We start from the raw sequence: 14,513 nt of genomic DNA on the forward strand, positions 1-14,513 counted from the left end.
TCGTGAGAGTGAATGCTGCGAGATGGTGTATGCAGCATGTATGTGTCTAGTAGCGAAGCGTCATTTCTAGACATGGCTGTACGTGTGCTGTGAGGGTGCTGGCGTGTGATTGGCTGGAGCTGGCTGGGATGCCAGGCTCCAGGAAGTCTGTGTGGGTCTGCCCCGGTGGTGAGTGGGAGATTAGCATGAGTGATGTGTGGGAGGAGTGTACCTGTGTCCTGGATGGGCTGGGTTTTCCCCACACAATGCTGGCTCCGCCCCCCTGTGGTGTGACTGATGACCCAAGCCCTGCCAGTGAATAGAATGGGTGGTTGGGCCATCAAGAGTGCTCCAGAACCAGCTGCGACTGGTTCTGCCCCCACCCTGCACCTAAAGACAAAGGGAAAAGGTGTATAAAAGAGGGGCTGTGACCCCATGAAAATGTTCTTGTTTGCTGCTTGAATCTGCCAGGGGCGTGCTGCTGCTTGGGCTCAGGGATGGCTTGCCTCCCTGAGCCCTGCCCAGCCCCTGGCTTGCTGATGGGCCCCTGAAGGACTTGCTGTTGCCCTAGCACCTGGGAGCGCTTTGGATTTCCCCTGTAGCGCTTGAGAGCGCTTTGTTGCCCCTCTAGCGCTGGGAGCGCTGAGATTGCCTGCCTAGCGCTTGGGAGCGCTTTTTGCTGCTGTTTAGCGCTTACGAGCGCTTATTTTTGCCTGCAGCGCTTGGGAGCGCTGTGGTCTGCAGAGGCCGGTGCCCACCCGGCCTCCGATCGCCCCGTGTGGTGGTTGGACGGCGCGGGTGCCACCCCGCTCATTGCCGTATTATTTTGCCCAAGTGCCGATTTGTTGGATTCACGAGGGAGCCCACTCCTCGGATCCTGGGAAGCCGCCTGCCTGCCGAAAACGGGCCGCCGCGCTGCCCGCGACGACCCGGAAGCACTGGGCCGGCTGGCCAATCAGAGTGCGGCCCCAGAAAGGCCGACCGGAAGTCCCGCCTCCCCCGCCGAGCCGCGAGAGAGCCTGCCGAGGCTCCCCGAGAGGAGAGGAGAGCCCCGGGACCAGCGGGAGAGACCCGCCGCCGCTGGAAAGCCCAGCGCCAGACCGGTAGGTGCCTGCAGAGGAGGGGGGGAGCGTCGGGACACCTTGCCGGTGTCCGCCCCGCCCCCTCTCTGTAGCGCGACCTCGCGCCTATGTGTTGTTGGAGCCTGAGGGCTCCGGGGGCATTTCTTTACTTCACGAGCCCTGAGAGGCTCTGAGCGCCCCACAATCACGTCGAGCCCCCAGAGTGGGGACTCCCAAAGAGAGGCGCCCGTGTGTTTCGAGCCTGAGGGCTCAGGGGGCATCTCCACGTTTTGGAGCCACGAGGTGCCCCGGGGGCACCAGTTGATTTAGAGCCCAGCGTGGCTCTTGGCGAACATCACTGCTTTGGGTCCCCAGAGCGAGGGACCCCACAGCCCAGCGAGGCTGCACCTTTTGTTGCTGGAGCCCTGAGAGGCTCAGCAGCCCCCTTACTTGTGTAAGAGAGCCTGAGAGAGGCTCACCAGTGCCACAGTGGTGGTTCTTTGAGCCCAGAGAGGCTCCAACTTTGCGCTAACTTTCCCTGCTCCAGTTGCCCAGCACTTTGTGGGCAACTGCCACGTTTAGGCCCTGACATTGGGACACCGGGACAGTCACAGATGGTGACTGGTGAGTTTGGGGAAATTGGTATTTGTTCTGCACCTCTGAATGTATTGATTATGCGTCATGTGCCTTTACACCTCTGAATGATACGGCATCATGTGTTTTGCTTACACCTCTGAATGGGTAGATTATTCATCATGTGTTCTCTTTGTCCTTTTACACCTCTGAATGTTACGACATCATGTGTGTTGCTTTTGCACCCCTACAGGTAGTGTGACGTGTAGATGGTTGTTTTCTCCCTAGTACAGGTGGTGCTAGTGAGGCCCTGTTACCAGTAATGACTGGTTGTATGCTATTACTGAAAGTATTGCTTTATTACTGAAGGTATTGCTAAAGTGCTATTACTGAAAGTATTGCTTTATTACTGACGGTATTGCTTTATTTCTGAAAGTATTATTTCTGAAAGTGCTACTTCTGATTCCTGACAGTGGTCCAGGTGGCCCTGTCTTGTAAATAATCCCTTGTAAATTCTGCCCGTGCCTCTGGCACATTGTAAAGTGTGTGTTTTATCTAAATGTGTTTTGGTGTAATACAAAGGCTATTTTTATATAACCTTGTGTGGAGTTTCCTTTGTGGTGGGCCTTTGGTGGTTGTTGCTGGGGTGCGTGCGCAAATACTTAGCCTACATCGCCTCCAAGTTTAGCCTTGCTGCTCGCGCCACGTTACCTAGAGGGTGAGTAGGGGTTATCTTGGCGTGTAACTCCCTTGCCCTGACTTGGGTGTGGTGGTCTCTGACTGACTTTGGCGAACGCCCTGGCCAGCCGGGGATCCCATTTCCAACATTGGCGGCAAGCGGTGGGATAAGGATTTGTGTTTGCGTTGTACCATAGTAGCAGCTGGCCATACCACAAAGCTCTGCATTTTAGATAAAAACATTTTGGGGATTATTGTATGGAGTTTGCTAAAAATGTCATTTCTGTGGAAATGTGTTTCTTGTGCACTTTGAGTTAGGTGTCCCTAGCTCGGGAGGGTAGATCATCCCCCTAAGTGCAGTGTGTTTTCTGGATTCACCAGAAGGGTGGGATCCAGTGGTGGCAGCGTAAGTGTGTCCAGTGCATGTGTCCCCCGTCCCTGCCCTGGAGTAATGGTACCTGTGTCAAGTGTGGTCAGGTTGAGAAGTCAGGGGTGGTAGAGACTGCCTTACCAGTCTGGGGAGGGGTGTGTGTGGATGAATGGTGTGTGGCACTGGATGTGTTTGTGAGTTCTCTGGATGGGGAGCTTGCTGAATGCTAGTTTTGTTCAGATACCTAAGTCCTGTGTGTTGAACTTTTCCCAAGAACGTCTGCAGATAGTGGAGCCTGCTTTTTGATTTCTGCGGTCTGTTGAGAGACAGAATTTTGGAGTTGGTAATGTTCTGGGAGGAGAGAGGCATAGGGGATGGAGTGATTCCAAAAGGAGTGTCTGAGGTGTCTTCCAGCCCAGCGTGGTGGAAGAGGTTCAGTGTAGCCCAGCTAGGTCTCGGTGTAGGGGCTCACGTCCTGTCTCAAGAGGAGAAGGAGTGGGTGGGACTGCATGTCTCCAGGTGCCCGAAACCCAGTGTCAGGGCCTGGAGTGTTTCTGAAGGGAACATCAGGTCGGGGGCCTAGGCTGTACCAATAGGTCATTTGAGGAGGATCTTCCAGAGTGTCTGGAGAACGTGGAACCTCTGTAACCAGGGTTCCAGTAGTTCTGGTGTCTGGCAGTACCGCTCCAGTTGGGAGGGTGCAGAAGTCCAGATGGAGGGGTGCGAGGGGGATAGGTTCCCCAGTGGAAGAACCAGTGGGTCAGGGGCCAACCAGAAGGGTTGTGTCGCCAGGGAGTGACCATGGTGATGCCACTTCTGTCCTGAGTGTCAGGCAGACTTGTACACGACACATTAGTTGTGTCACCCTCAAGGAAGTCCTGGTGCGCCAGGCATCTGACCAAAGGGTACGTCCCTCGGTTGGGGAGCCAGTAGCCGGTGTTTCCGGATCTCACGTAAGGGCAACTGTATGTAGTGTCCTGAAGTTACAAGAGGGAACTCCTGCCTGATGAGAAGGAACCGGGTAAGCTGTATGGGGTATTGACCTGCAGTGGTTGCCTTGCTGCTGAAGGAGGAGAGAAAGTCTTAGATTTTTGTTTCCAACTTGTAGAAGTCCTGGTGCGCCAGGCATCTAACCAAAGGGTAGCATCCCTAGGTTGGGGAGCCAGGGTCAGGTGTTGCCTGTCCTGGACGGCAGGGCGACTGTAGCCAGTGTCCTGGCCGGTTTGTCTTCTAGGGGTACCCCTGTGAACACAGGTGGGGCTCATCTTAAGTGAAGAGACCCTGTGTTTCCCAGAAGGGGTGGTACAGGCCTAGCAGGGATCTTTAGGGTTCTTGGCTGAGTGTTGTGGTACTACCCTGCGAGCAGGTGGGGCCTACCTTAAGTGGAGGGACCCTGTTCTACAGTGGGAGGGTGCAGAACTCTGGAAGGGGGTCAGAGGAAGTCTGACCCCTGTGCATCCGGTGAATTTGAATCCCAGGTGGTAAACCAGTTAAGGGAGCTGTGACTCAGTCATGACCACCCTGGTGTCCTGTAGGCACCGCACTGAGCAACGTCCCCCTCGAGCAACGCCGCCTCTGCGCTCACCGACGTCGTCTCGACGCCGTCAACGAGCCATAGGATGCACCGCAACTGGGGGGCACCGCGGCGTGCAACGCCTCGCTACACCGTTCTGGTGGTGGTCTGACTGTGGTCACTGCTGCTGAGGAAGGCAGGTCCTAAACTGGTGGGAGAGTTGTGTTCTGGAGGGTGCTTCAGAAATAGAGGTAGGGTGGGGCATTCCTGCCTGTGACCTCTGGTCAGCCTGAGGGTGCGGACCCTAGGTTGAAGGATCAGTGGTAGTTGGAACTAGACTGAGAAAGGGAGTGGAGAATGGCTATTGTAGGCCAGGGGTTACTACCCCCCACTCTGTGGATGGGCATGGACCAGTGGTATCTGGGTGGCCTAGGGCCTGGTCCTGGCCGTGGACAGCTTGGGAGTACCAGTGGGGTAGCCCAGTTGGTCCAGACAGTGTGTTTAGAAGGAATCCCATGGGTTCACCGTGGCGTAGAACAGGAGGGTGTCCCTGCAGTTGCGGGCCTGCGTCCGTGTTCTATCGCCCCAAGCAGGGAAGTCCATCACGGTGGTGATTGGTCTCCCCTGCGTTTTGGCTGGAAGGGGGTTATGTTGGACTTTGGCCCTTAGGGCAGGTTCACCCCTAGACTTTTTTCTTGAAATGGTGACCTGGAGATGGTGATTTTTGGATACTGCGCACTTTCACTGTGTCCCAGTGGAAAGTGCGTGCGCACTCTGAGTGCATGTGCTGAGCTAAGCCTGCCCGCCCATAGGAATGCATGGGGAATGTATGTGTCCCTGGTAGTTCCTGATGCGTGGGGTGTACAGGCTTGAGTCTGGTATGTGTGAACTCGTGAGAGTGAATGCTGCGAGATGGTGTATGCAGCATGTATGTGTCTAGTAGCGAAGCGTCATTTCTAGACATGGCTGTACGTGTGCTGTGAGGGTGCTGGCGTGTGATTGGCTGGAGCTGGCTGGGATGCCAGGCTCCAGGAAGTCTGTGTGGGTCTGCCCCGGTGGTGAGTGGGAGATTAGCATGAGTGATGTGTGGGAGGAGTGTACCTGTGTCCTGGATGGGCTGGGTTTTCCCCACACAATGCTGGCTCCGCCCCCCTGTGGTGTGACTGATGACCCAAGCCCTGCCAGTGAATAGAATGGGTGGTTGGGCCATCAAGAGTGCTCCAGAACCAGCTGCGACTGGTTCTGCCCCCACCCTGCACCTAAAGACAAAGGGAAAAGGTGTATAAAAGAGGGGCTGTGACCCCATGAAAATGTTCTTGTTTGCTGCTTGAATCTGCCAGGGGCGTGCTGCTGCTTGGGCTCAGGGATGGCTTGCCTCCCTGAGCCCTGCCCAGCCCCTGGCTTGCTGATGGGCCCCTGAAGGACTTGCTGTTGCCCTAGCACCTGGGAGCGCTTTGGATTTCCCCTGTAGCGCTTGAGAGCGCTTTGTTGCCCCTCTAGCGCTGGGAGCGCTGAGATTGCCTGCCTAGCGCTTGGGAGCGCTTTTTGCTGCTGTTTAGCGCTTACGAGCGCTTATTTTTGCCTGCAGCGCTTGGGAGCGCTGTGGTCTGCAGAGGCCGGTGCCCACCCGGCCTCCGATCGCCCCGTGTGGTGGTTGGACGGCGCGGGTGCCACCCCGCTCATTGCCGTATTATTTTGCCCAAGTGCCGATTTGTTGGATTCACGAGGGAGCCCACTCCTCGGATCCTGGGAAGCCGCCTGCCTGCCGAAAACGGGCCGCCGCGCTGCCCGCGACGACCCGGAAGCACTGGGCCGGCTGGCCAATCAGAGTGCGGCCCCAGAAAGGCCGACCGGAAGTCCCGCCTCCCCCGCCGAGCCGCGAGAGAGCCTGCCGAGGCTCCCCGAGAGGAGAGGAGAGCCCCGGGACCAGCGGGAGAGACCCGCCGCCGCTGGAAAGCCCAGCGCCAGACCGGTAGGTGCCTGCAGAGGAGGGGGGGAGCGTCGGGACACCTTGCCGGTGTCCGCCCCGCCCCCTCTCTGTAGCGCGACCTCGCGCCTATGTGTTGTTGGAGCCTGAGGGCTCCGGGGGCATTTCTTTACTTCACGAGCCCTGAGAGGCTCTGAGCGCCCCACAATCACGTCGAGCCCCCAGAGGGGGGACTCCCAAAGAGAGGCGCCCGTGTGTTTCGAGCCTGAGGGCTCAGGGGGCATCTCCACGTTTTGGAGCCACGAGGTGCCCCGGGGGCACCAGTTGATTTAGAGCCCAGCGTGGCTCTTGGCGAACATCACTGCTTTGGGTCCCCAGAGCGAGGGACCCCACAGCCCAGCGAGGCTGCACCTTTTGTTGCTGGAGCCCTGAGAGGCTCAGCAGCCCCCTTACTTGTGTAAGAGAGCCTGAGAGAGGCTCACCAGTGCCACAGTGGTGGTTCTTTGAGCCCAGAGAGGCTCCAACTTTGCGCTAACTTTCCCTGCTCCAGTTGCCCAGCACTTTGTGGGCAACTGCCACGTTTAGGCCCTGACATTGGGACACCGGGACAGTCACAGATGGTGACTGGTGAGTTTGGGGAAATTGGTATTTGTTCTGCACCTCTGAATGTATTGATTATGCGTCATGTGCCTTTACACCTCTGAATGTTACGGCATCATGTGTTTTGCTTACACCTCTGAATGGGTAGATTATTCATCATGTGTTCTCTTTGTCCTTTTACACCTCTGAATGTTACGACATCATGTGTGTTGCTTTTGCACCCCTACAGGTAGTGTGACGTGTAGGTGGTTGTTTTCTCCCTAGTACAGGTGGTGCTAGTGAGGCCCTGTTACCAGTAATGACTGGTTGTATGCTATTACTGAAAGTATTGCTTTATTACTGAAGGTATTGCTAAAGTGCTATTACTGAAAGTATTGCTTTATTACTGACGGTATTGCTTTATTTCTGAAAGTATTATTTCTGAAAGTGCTACTTCTGATTCCTGACAGTGGTCCAGGTGGCCCTGTCTTGTAAATAATCCCTTGTAAATTCTGCCCGTGCCTCTGGCACATTGTAAAGTGTGTGTTTTATCTAAATGTGTTTTGGTGTAATACAAAGGCTATTTTTATATAACCTTGTGTGGAGTTTCCTTTGTGGTGGGCCTTTGGTGGTTGTTGCTGGGGTGCGTGCGCAAATACTTAGCCTACATCGCCTCCAAGTTTAGCCTTGCTGCTCGCGCCACGTTACCTAGAGGGTGAGTAGGGGTTATCTTGGCGTGTAACTCCCTTGCCCTGACTTGGGTGTGGTGGTCTCTGACTGACTTTGGCGAACGCCCTGGCCAGCCGGGGATCCCATTTCCAACAACCGCGTTCAGACCCCGATAGTCAATGCAGAACCGGAGTTCAGGGGTGGTGCCCGGGGCCGCGGCCTTGGGGACCAGGACGGCCGGGCTGGCCCAGGGACTGTCCGAAGGTTCGATGACTCCGAGGGCGAGCATCTTGGAGACTTCTTCTTGGATGCATGTACGTACCCGATCCGGTACTCGGTACGCCCGGTGTCGAACCGGGGGACTGTCCCCCGTGTCCACGACGTGCAGGCACCAGGAGGTGACTCCGGGTGCGAGAGAGAACAGGTTTGCGAACGGCAGTAGGAGGGCCCGGCAATCTTGACGCTGCTCTGGGGTCATGGCCTCAGAGAGTCGGACCCCGTCCACCGAGCCATCTCTTTCCCGGGTCCTCAGTAGGTCAGGGAGGGGCTCGGAGTCTCCTTCTGCGCCACTGTCGGTAGCCATCAGCAGGCTGAGCTCTGAGCGCACGAAGTGGGGTTTGAGTCGGTTGGCGTGGAGGACCCGGAGGGGGTTCCGGGGGGACTCCAGGTCGATGAGATAGGTGACGGGGCTCCTGCGCTCGATCACCTTGAAGGGCCCCGTCCATTTGTCCTGCAAGGCACATGGTTCGATGGGGGACATCACCCATACCTGCTGACCCGGTTCAAACTCGATGGAGGAGGCATGTTGGTCGTACCACTTCTTCATGTCCTCTTGACTGGCCTCCAGATTGGCTTTAGCGATCTCCCTGAATTTCCGGGTCTGATTACGGAGGGTCAGGAGGTATTTGTAGACGTCCAGAGGGGTCTTTAGGGGGGCCATTTCCCATTCCTCCTTCACTAGGCTGAGAGGCCCGCGAACGGGGTGTCCGTACAGGAGTTCGAAGGGGCTGAAGCCGAGGGACTTCTGGGGGACTTCTCGGTAGGCGAAGAGGAGGCACGGTAGTAGCACGTCCCACTGGCGGCGTAGGGGTTCTTCCAGCCCCATGATCATCCCCTTGAGGGTGCGGTTGAACCGCTCGACCAGTCCGTTCCCCTGGGGGTGATAGGGGGTGGTGAATTGGTAAGTGACTCCGCACTGCTGCCAGAGGGATTTCATATACTTTGAAATAAAGTTCGTACCCCTGTCGCTGACGACTTCCCGGGGGAAGCCCACTCGAGAGAAGATCCCCATCAAGGCTCGACCCACTACTGGGGCTGTTATCGTACGAAGGGGGACCGCCTCAGGGTAGCGGGTAGCGTGATCCACCAGGACCAGGATGAAGCGATGTCCCTGTGCTGTTCGGGGGTCAAAGGGGCCCCACAATGTCTATTCCCACCCTTTCGAACGGGGTGGTCACCACGGGGAATGGTTGTAGGGGTGCCTTGAGTTTGCGGCCGCTCTTCCCACTGGCCTGGCAGGTCGGGCAGGACCGGCAATGGTTGGATACGTCATTTCTCATTTTGGGCCAAAAAAAGTGAGTCACCAGGCGGTGGTAGGTCTTGTCTTGGCCCAGGTGCCCGGCCAGGGGGACATCATGGGCTAGGTTCAACAGGAAGTCTCTGAAGTGGAGGGGCACCACCAGCACTCGCCCGGCCCCCAGTTCTGCGATTTTCTGTTCGCTGTACAAGAGATCATTGTCCCAATAAACCCAGTGGGCCCCGGTGGTGTCTCCTTGGCTCTGGGCGAGCGCTTGCTGTCGCAATCCCTCGAGGGAGGGGCAGGTCTTTTGCTCCTGCCGGAATTTTTCCTGGGTGGGCCCCCCTTCTTGACGCCACTGAGCCAGGTCGGGAAGCTCGGGGGGCTGTGTGGACCCCTCTGGGGTGGGGTCCGGGTGGTCGGTCTGGAGGAAGTCTTCTTCTGGAGTGATCGAGGGCGGAGGTGCTCCCCATTCTGGTTCTTCTGGTCTAGGGATGGTGCGGGTGGCCATGGACCGGGTGGTTACGCACGCCCAGTCCGGGAGACCCAACATCCCCAGATGCTCTCTTCTTTCCACAGCGGCCCACGGGGAGCTCTCGAGATCGTTCCCCAGGAGGCAGTCTACGGGGGCATCGTCGCGGACAGTTACTTTCAGCATGCCGGACACTCCTCCCCATTCGAAGGGGACGCAGGCCATCCGACACAGGCTCTCCGAGTTATCTGCCGATAGGACGGGGCAAAGTACGTTTGGTAGGATTTGTTCCGGGGTTACCAGGTGACAGCGGACGGCCGTCACACTGGCCCCGGTGTCACGCAGGGCCTCGGCCTTGCGCCCATTGATGCTCACCCATTGGCTGTACTTCCGAGTGTTGGCGGGCAGGGGAGTCCGCGGGACCATGTCTCTTCCTCCTAGGCATGCCAGGGTCATGGCGGCGGGTTCCCACTCGAACTGCTCCGACTCATAGGTCTCCGTGTCTTCGGAGACTTGTTCTTCTCCCAGGGCGGCGGCCGCCATTTGGCAGGGCCCGGGGGCCTGGTTCTTCGGGCAGGTCGGGTCACTGGCATAGAGGCCGACTCGCTGGCATCGATGACACGTCACGTTAGCTCGGAACCCTGGGCGCATCGGGGGGTTTCCCCGGCCTGCTGGGGCCGGGGTGGCGTTAGTGGGTGCGGCCGGGGCGGCGTCTCTGCCCCGGCCCGGGCCTCCTCCTCCTCCTCGGGGACGATGGTGACCTTGGTTGGTTCTGTTCTGCTCATTCGGCCCACTCCGGGCCACTCGGGTGCTCTCCCACCGGTCAGCCTCGGTGGCGAGTGTTGGACAGGCCGCATGGTCGGGCTGCCCCCCCTCCCCGCAGTAGGACCTGGACCCTGGCTCTCCCTGCATCCCCAGCCAGAGTCCCTAAACGACCACCCGAAGTACCCTGCAATCCCTCCACTACAAGACACCAGCCCCGGACCCAGCTGGCCCGGGTCACCTTCCACACCACGACATCGAACCGGCCGCCATCTTGGGGCACTGCAGCACGAGGCCGCGTGGCCTCAACCCGACCCTAACCCTGGGCCCGGCCGGCCCCGACATCGGGGCACCAACCTCCCCCCAGGAGGCAGAGTGACCACTTGGCAAATCAATGGGAGAAGGAATCGTCAACGGCTCCCCTCCGCCAGGTGTCGATCACCCCCGGCCGCCCTGGGCGCTGGCTCCACCCCCCTGCTGGGTGTCTGGACTCCCTCATCCCGGACCTCCCGGCCACCAGGCGCGAGGGTCCGGACATCAAAGGGGACCAGACCTATAACTGGGGCAGTGCCAGACCAGGAAGGCAGTTGTATCCTGGAGTCGAGAGACCCGAGAAGAACTCATCCGTGACTGGCCTGCTGGCGCTGCCGCGGCCCTCTGCCTCGTAAACCCATCTTGGCCTGCTGGCGCTGCCGCGGCCCTCTGCCTCGTAAACCATCGTCTTGGCCTGCTGGCGCTGCCGCGGCCCTCTGCCTCGTAAACCCATCTTGGCCTGCTGGCGCTGCCGCGGCCCTCTGCCTCGTAAACCATCGTCTTGGCCTGCTGGCGCTGCCGCGGCCCTCTGCCTCGTGAAACCATCGACTTGGCCTGCTGGCGCTGCCGCGGCCCTCTGCCTTGTGAGACTACCATCTTGGCCTGCTGGCGCTGCCGCGGCCCTCTGCCTCGTGAAACCATCGACTTGGCCTGCTGGCGCTGCCGCGGCCCTCTGCCTTGTGAGACTACCATCTTGGCCTGCTGGCGCTGCCGCGGGCCAATCCACAGACCCTCCAGCTCGAGGATTGTGAGCTCGCCCCTTACCACTACCTGTACCGATCCGGTACCAAGACTGTCCCGCTACCCCCTTTCCCTACAGAGACTAGAAGTGAGAGGACCCCCGGGTCCGAGATATCCTGTATCGCTGATATCCTTGCCTTAAGAACCTTATATAAAGCATTGAACTCGACTTGGTGTGGTGCCTGTTTGTGGGGAGGGAGGTAACTTGTCTGTACGATCACCGGAGACGGTCCCCCTCGGGGATCTCTCCCTCAGTATCCGGCCGACCCTCAGGGTCCCCGTCTAACATTGGTGGCCAGCGACGGGATCCGAACCTACGCATAATCGTACAGAAAGTCACCCGACCCACGACACACGACCACCATGACAACAGAGAGCGGAACAACGGAGAAATTCCAGATGGAAAAATTGGAAGACTACAACCACCGAGAACTGAAGCAATATTGCATGGAACTTGGTCTCCCAACCACGGGTCTGAGTACGAAGGAAGACTTCAAACGAGCCCTAGAAGCCTGGGCGGAAACGGGTACGGCCGTACCCCGAACACAAACGACCGAAACGAGCCCCGCACCAACTAAAGAAAGAGCGGGTCTCTCCCTGGAAGAGATCCGAGAAAGAGAAAAAACCAGACTCCACGAATTAGAACTAGCCTGACTTCGCTTGGATGGAGAACTCAAGCTGGCCGAACAAAAAATAACCCTGGAACACTTACGGCTCAAGGAAGAGCGAGAAGACAAGCAAAGACAGAGAGAGCTAGAGGAAAAGAAACTAGAGTACGAACATGAGCGCGATCTCAAAGCACTGGAGATCCAGAAACAGAATAAAGACCTCGGGCTCCCCGAACGACCGACCCCGTCTGCTTCGACCGAACCCAAGGTTCACATCCCCAAAGAGGTCATCCGGGAATACCACAAGAACGATGATATACAGCAGTGGTTTAAAGCCTATGAGGTGGCAATGACCTCCCACCGGATTCCCCGAAGCGATTGGGGAGCCGGATTATGGGGGAGGTTTGTCAACGAAGGGCGGGACGCCCTGCTGCAACTCCCGGACCAGCTGATGACCTCCTACGACCACATGAAGGCCGCCCTCCTCACTCGATACGGGCTCACACCTGAGATGTACCGCCAACGGTTCCGCGACTGCAAACGGATTCCGGGTACGACTTGGGTGGAGTACGTGAACTTTTTTAGCCGAGCCTTCGAGGGGTGGATCAAGGGCAACAAAGTAACCACCTACGAACAACTCTTTGACCTTATCGTATGGGAACACCTGTCGAACAACTGCTTCGTGGAGCTCCGGCAACACCTCCTGGACAGTAAGCTAACCGACCCTCGACAACTCGCCGTCGAAGCCGACCGGTGGGAAAGCACCCGAGTTGGCCGGAACGCACCCAGCGAATTATCCAGACCGTATCGCCCCCGAGGGGGAGGAGGGAGTCAGGGTCGGGGGAGAGACCCCGGCCCCTCGTCACCCCCCGGAAACCCCTCGACCCCGGTTGGCCGAGGAAGCCCTGCCGTCCGGGCCGGTTTCCGGGCCAACATTACGTGCCACAGGTGCCAGCGACCCGGCCACTACGCCAGTGATCCCAACTGCCCAAAGAATCCGAACACTACCCCCCGCCAAGTTGCAGCGGCGGCCCTAGGGGAAGAACTAATCCCGGAAGACCAAGAAGAGTACGAGACCGATCCCTCTGAATGGGCGCCCGCCGCCATGGCACTGGTCTGCTTAGGGGAGAGAGACATGATTCCGCGGGCCCCCCTTCCCGCCAACACCCAGAAGTACGGTCAATGGGTCAACATTAATGGCCGCCGGGCGGAAGCCCTCCGCGACACCGGGGCCAGTGTAACGGCGGTCCGACGCCACCTCGTCACTCCCGACCAAATCTTGCCGAACATTCTTTGCCCTGTCCGATCAGCCGACAACTCCGAAAGCCTATGCCACATGGCCTGCGTCCCCTTCGAGTGGGGAGGAGTAACAGGGATGTTAAAAGTAACTGTCCGCGATGATGCCCCCGTGGACTGCCTCCTAGGAAACGACCTTGAAAGCTCTCCATGGGCAGCTGTCGAATGGAGGGAGCACCTGGGGATGCTTGGCCTCCCCGAATGGGTCTGCGTCACGACCCGGTCCATGACCGCCCGCGCGGTCCCCAGCCCAGAAGAGCCCGAGTGGCCAGAACCTCCTCCCGCGCTCATCCCAGAGGAGGCCGCCCCAGGAGCCAGTCCATTGACCCAAACCGAAGAAGGATCCGACCAGCTTCGGGACGCCCCTGACCTGGCACAATGGCGGCAGGAGGGAGGCCCCACGCAGGAACAATTCCGGGCCGAACAGAAAACCTGTCCCTCTCTCGAAGGACTCCGGCAGCAAGCCCTGGCCCAGAGCACCGGGGATACCTCGGGGGCCCACTGGATCTACTGGGACCAAGACCTGCTCTACAGTGAGCAGAAAGTGGCGGAACTAGGGGCCAGTCGGGTGCTGGTGGTGCCCCTTCGCTTCCGAGACTTCCTCCTGAACTTAGCCCACGATGTCCCCCTTGCCGGACACCTGGGGCAGGATAAAACCTACGACCGCCTGGTGACCCATTTTTTCTGGCCCCACATGCGAAAGGATGTCACCAACCACTGCAAGGCCTGCCCCACCTGCCAGGCCAGCGGAAAAAGTGGCCGAAAAATCAAAGCACCATTGCAACCCTTTCCTGTCGTCACCACCCCGTTTGAACGAGTGGGAATAGACATTGTGGGGCCCCTCGACCCTCGAACAGCCCAAGGACACCGGTTCATCCTGGTCCTCGTAGACCACGCCACTCGCTATCCCGAGGCCATCCCTCTTCGGACGGTGACGGCCCCCGTGGTGGGCCGGGCCCTGATGGGGATCTTCTCCCGGGTGGGGTTCCCCCGGGAGGTCGTCAGTGACAGGGGCACGAACTTTATCTCCAGATATATGAAGTCTCTTTGGCAACAATGCGGGGTCACCTACAAATTCACGACCCCCTATCACCCGCAGGGAAACGGACTGGTCGAGAGGTTCAACCGCACCCTCAAGGGTATGATTATGGGCCTAGAAGAACCCCTTCGACGCCAGTGGGACGTGCTACTTCCCTGCCTCCTGTTTGCCTATCGGGAGGTCCCGCAGAAGTCCCTCGGCTTCAGCCCATTTGAACTCCTGTACGGGCACCCCGTCCGGGGCCCCCTCAGCCTAGTCAAGGAAGGTTGGGAGCAGCCTCCCCAGAAAACTCCCCCGGACATCTACAGGTACCTCCTGGCTCTCCGCAACCAGACCCGGCAGTTCCGAGACACCGCCAAAGCCAATCTCGAGGCCAGTCAGGAGGACATGAAGAGGTGGTACGATCAGCACGCGTCCT

The sequence above is a fragment of the Lissotriton helveticus genome, chromosome 6 (assembly GCF_964261635.1).
Source record: "Lissotriton helveticus chromosome 6, aLisHel1.1, whole genome shotgun sequence".
Taxonomy (NCBI): Eukaryota; Metazoa; Chordata; class Amphibia; order Caudata; family Salamandridae; genus Lissotriton; species Lissotriton helveticus.